This window comes from Balaenoptera acutorostrata, chromosome 5 (genome assembly GCF_949987535.1).
Source record: "Balaenoptera acutorostrata chromosome 5, mBalAcu1.1, whole genome shotgun sequence".
NCBI classification, from domain to species: Eukaryota; Metazoa; Chordata; class Mammalia; order Artiodactyla; family Balaenopteridae; genus Balaenoptera; species Balaenoptera acutorostrata.
Window position 1 is genome coordinate 91,823,061 of NC_080068.1, and position 5,585 is coordinate 91,828,645.

A 5,585-nucleotide genomic window follows, 5' to 3' on the forward strand; every position below is an offset into this window, starting at 1 on the left:
AGGAAGGGGCCCAAATGCCCAGGTCAGTGCCCAGCACGTAGTTGATACCCTATAGTGAGTGGGCTTCCCAAGGGCACATGGACTTTCACCCACTGACCTAGAATCTGAAATGACCTTTAGTCAAAATCTTCCCATATGTGGCACTAACACAACACTGTGCTACAGTATGGCTTCCTAGAAAAGTTGAGGTTAAAAATCAAAAGAAAAGAAAAGTTAAGGCTAAAATTAAATGGGTTGTTAAATGCTTAATTAATCAGGGATTTTCTGGAGAAGCAGGAATTTAATAGTAAAAGCACCACCCATAAACATATATGTAGGATGACGAATGAGTGAATTTGTGAATGAATGATGCTGGGGGTGAGACTGATTGCCAGCTCTGTACCCACAGGCTCCCCAGACTTGTTCTAGCAGAGAACATACCTTCCTGCAGCGGCCATGAAGACAACCCGCCGTGACCCCTGACCTCTGAACCCCAGCGACCACTCACTGAGTGACTCCCTGTGCTGCCCTGTGTCAAGGGCTTGACATGCGTGCTGCATTTAACCTGTCTCACAGCCCAAGAGGTATTGTTGCCCCATGTTTTAATTTTTATTTTATTTTATTTTTTTAATTAATTAATTAATTTATTTATTGGCTGCATTGGCTCTTTGTTGCTGAGCGTGGGCTTTTCTCTAGTTGTGGCAAGCGGGGGCTACTCTTCGTTGCAGTGCATAGGCTTCTCACTGTGGTAGCTTCTCTTGTTAAGGAGCACGGGCTCTAGGCGCACGGGCTTCAGTAATTGCAGCACATGGGCTCAGTAGTTGTGGCTCGCGGAATTCAGTAGTTGTGGCACGAGGGCTCAGTAGTTATGGCTCACAGGCTCTAGAGCACAGGCTCAGAAGTTGTGGCGCACGGGCTTAGTTGCTGCGCAGCATGTGGGATCTTCCTGGACCAGGGATCAAACCCGTGTCCCCTGCACTGGCAGGTGGATTCTCAACCAGAGCACCACCAGGGAAGCCCCTGGTTACCTATTTTAAATATAGCAGTGTGTACATGTTGATCTCAAACTCCCAGTCTATCCCTACCTCCACCCTTCCCCCACTGGTAACCATAAGTTTGTTCTCTAAGTCTGTGAGTCTGTTTCTGTTTTGTAAATAAGTTCATTTGTATCATTTTTTTCTTAGATTCTGCATAAGCAATATCATATGATATTTGTCTTTCTCTGACTTATTTCACTTAGTATGGTAATCTCTAGGTCCATCCATGTTGCTGCAAATGGCATTATTTCATTCTTTTTAATGGCTGAGTAATATTCCATTGTATATATGTAGCACATGTTCTTTATCCATTCATCTGTCGATGGACACTTAGGTTGCTTCTACGTCTTGGCTATTGTAAACAGTGCTGCAATGTCTAGTGATTATGTTTTATGTTTTATTTTTCCCACTTACAATGAGAAACCCAAGTAAACCTGAAGCCTAGAAAGTTTAAGTTGTCCAAGGTCACAGAGCTTATGTGATTTGGACAAAGCTAGGAACCCAGCAGAGCTCTGAACCAGGGCCTATCTTTCCCGCAACTGCCAGTGCCTTGGGGGTTAGTGAGAATAAACGAGGGGGGTTGAATCACCCTCTAGGAACATTTAAAATTACCTTCTCTATGTCTTCTTCACCCTTCAGGTGCCCCTGGCCCCATAGAATTGACACCCTCAACTCCCGGTCCCGCTTTACCCGTCGGTCGTGGAGAAGTACTTCGTCAGCAGGAAAGCATTCTGATCTGTGAAGAGTGACTCAGGCCTTTTCGTAAAAGTCAAGTCTTAAATCCTATGTGCATAAAATGCTATTTTATGCGATTTAATGCTATTTGCTCCCCATCTGTGAGCAAAGAGAAGATTCTTAAACATGTACACATCCCAATAAAAGCATCAAAATGATCCCCTCTGCTAAGGGCTGAATTGTATTCATCCAGAAGATATGTTGCAGTCCTAATCCTTAGTCAGTGCCTGAGGATGGGACCTTATTTGGAAACAGGGTAGTTGCAGATGGAATTAGTTAAAAGTTCAGATGAGGTCATACTGGAGTAGGATGGGCACTAAATCCAACATGACTAGTGTCCTTAAAAGAAGAAGAGAGACACCCAGGAAGAGGACAGCCATGTGACAACAGAGACAGAGATTGGAGTGAGGCAACAGTAAGCAAAGGGACCCCAAAGATTGCCAGCAAACACCAGAAGCGAGAAGAGGCAAGGAAAGATCCTTCCCTAGAAACTCAGGAGAGAGCACAGCCCCACTGACACCTTGATTTTGGACTTATAGCCTTCAGAACTGTGAGAGAATACATTTCCGTTGTAAAGCCACTTTGTTTGTGGTACTTTGTTACATCAGCCCTAAGAAACGCCCTCCATCAATCAGCAGCCTGTCCACTCGGCCACTTAGGCCAAGACCACAGGCCACTGTAATTCTGGGAATTTCCCGGCCCCACCTCCAGCCACCTCACCCATCTCACCTCACAGCTCTGAGTTCTGCTGCAGCCCTCAGGGCTCTGACTTGGGGGGGCAACTCCGAGCATCCCCACAGAGGCCTGGCATTGCATCAAGATCCACACCAGAATCACGCTGTTGGAAACATTGTTTCTCAAACCGTGGTACCCACTGGATCAGAATCACTTCAGACAGTTGTATAAAATGCTGAGACCGACTGACTCAGCATCTGGGGCCCAGCAACTTGAATTTTTAACAGACATCACATGGGCCTCTTATGTACAGAAAATTTTGAGAAAGGATGGGCTCCGATATATTTTCTGAAGGTACCCATCTCACTTCCCCGAATTGTCCCTGAGAAGCTCTGTCAGCCAGGTGGAGGGAAGGCAAATGTCAGCCTTCGGAGAACGTTGTAAAGGAGAAAACGGACATTTCGGGGCCAAGGAGGGAGCAAAAGGGCAAAGGTAATGGGTGAAATGGAAACTATTTCAGAGGGTGGACAAGGGGACCTCAGGGCAAGAGGATGTGAGGGTTAGGAAGGGGAGGGCAGAGAAAACTGGTTCAGAGAGGACACGTAAGGAAAGATGGAGCAGGGGACTTGCTGTGGGGAGGGATGGCTGCTGGGAGTTACACAGCAGGGAGGCCAGGGAGAGGGACAGAGTGGAGCTGGTGGACCTGCCTTCAACACCAGCTCTACGCCTTACCCGCTGTGCAACCCTGGGTACGTCCTGTCCCTCTCTGGTCCTGCATTTCCCCATCTGTAAAAAGGAGATAGTGCCTGTGCTTCCTACTTCGCAGAGCACCAAGTGAGATGAAGGATATGAATAATAAAGGGCTCTGGGGCTTCCCTGGTGGCACAGTGGTTGAGAATCTGCCTGCTAATGCAGGGGACATGGGTTCGAGCCCTGGTCTGGGAAGATCCCACATGCCGCAGAACAGCTGGGCCCGTGAGCCACAATTACTGAGCCTGCACGTCTGGAGCCTGTGCTCCGCAACAAGAGAGGCCGCGATAGTGAGAGGCCCGTGCACCGTGATGAAGAGTGGCCCCCGCTTACCACAACTAGAGAAAGTCCTCGCACAGAAACGAAGACCCAACACAGCCATAAATAAATAAATTAATTAATTAATAAAAAAATAGAAATAAAATAAAATAAAATAAAGGGCTCTGGTAACTATAAGTCTGGGGGTGAGAAGGGAGATGATGCAGGTGTTATTATCAGCGCCCCAATGCAACAAGAGACCTGAGGAAACCAGAGGCCAGGAGCCCCTGGGGATACGGTCAGGGGCACAGAATCTGCAGCTGGAGGATCTTCGTTTGCATTACAGTTTCTCTATGTACTGGCTGTGTGTTCTCAGAGTTACTCAACCCCTCTGTGCCTTGGCTTCTTCTGTAAAATGCGGCTAACAATAGTTCCTACTTCACAGGGTTATTACAAGTATTAAATGGATTACTATTGGAAAAGTACTTAGGGTCTGATACACGGTAAGTATTTGTTAAAATATCTTGTGGGTCAGAGGAGCCTATTTGTCAAGGGAGCCATTGTGGGTAGGGGTGGGGTGGAGGTGGAGGTGGAGAGGGGGTCCCAAGAGGAGAAACAAGCCAACGTTTGCAGCTCTTCTGTACATTTCTCCACCTCTTAACCCCATGCTCAGTAAGTGCTCCAGTTTATGCTGTTCCCACAGCTGCCCACTAGAGGGAGCCGCTTTCTCCTTCCCCTGCCCCGCCAACACACACACACGCGCGCACACACACACACACACACACACACACACACACAGAGAGCTGCTTGGGAAAACACTCATCTTCCTTCTTGGCAAAGCCACCTGACTTTGATCTCTCTAAAACAGTGTTCATCAAGAAACAAAGTCATCTATGGGATCATACAAGTTTGAACCAAATTTTACAAAGTTTGGGGCTTCACCTTGCCCAGATGCCACCTTGAGCCAAACCAGCTGCCCAGCCAAGGAGATGCTGACAGGTTAGGCCCAGTAGGTCCTCATGTTCTCCCAGAGTCCTGCCCTTTCTCTCCACTGCCTTCTGTGGGGAGCTTGACCTGACTTCTACTCTGGGAGGAGAAGACGGATTCTGGGTATTGGGGGGTGGGGCAGTGGACACACTCTCTCTCTAGGGCAGAGGCTAGGCAGGGGGCTGAAGAGGACATAGGCTCCATTAGGGGCCAAGTGGTCATTTCCTACTTGGAGAGCAAATGTCACAGCGAGACCAGCAATCCAGGGAAGCTGTTTCTCCCCTTGGACAGAGGCCTCCCTGTGAATGACCCCTCTGTCCAGTCCAGCCGTCAGCTTTCCCTTCTGGTGACCTGTAACCAATGCCCTTGGGTATTGGTTCATGCAGGACTGAAGTCCTTCTGTAATAGGGAAGAACAAATCTGACTCCATATTAGATCTGTTTCTTTTACTTTAACCTTTGTGGTCTATTGCTTTTGCTTCCAGTTAAGAATGTTGCCTATAGCCTGAAATATACAGGGTAGCCCATTCTCAAGGCTCTGACCTTTAAGGGCATAACACTTTTCATTCATATAGAGATACAAAGTTGCAGAACAGAGAATAATATTTGTCTTGTTGGAGGTTTTCAGGAACATCGTGACCTGACCTACATGGACAGCTGCAAGAACAAAGGATTCCGACACCAGAGAAGTTTGCACCAACCAACCATGCCCCTCCTTTACCTTGCCTTTAAAAATGCTTTGCTGAAACCCTCTGGGGAGTTCAGGGCTTGGGGGCATGGGCCACCCATTCTCCTTGCACGGCCCTGCAATAAACCTTTCTCTGCTCCAAACTCCAACATTTCGGGTTGTTTGGCACACAAACTTGCGTTCGGTAACACTTCTACTGCTCTGAGCTCCTGGGCAGCGCTGTTCCTCTCCAATCCCTGCACCCAGCACTGCATCTGTGCAGCTCAGAGCCTGTTCAGAAGAGGAGAAAAGGGAGGGAGGGGGAAGGAAGAATGGGGGAGGAAGAAGGGAAGAAAGAAAGAGGGGAGAAGGAGGGAGAGAGGAGGATTGGAGAACAGTTTAGAGGAAGGAGCCAGACATCAAGAAGCAAAAGTGATGGTGTCAAGGCTGGTCTTTGGAGTGAAAAACTATCTTTGGGGTAATTATAGCAGGAGGATA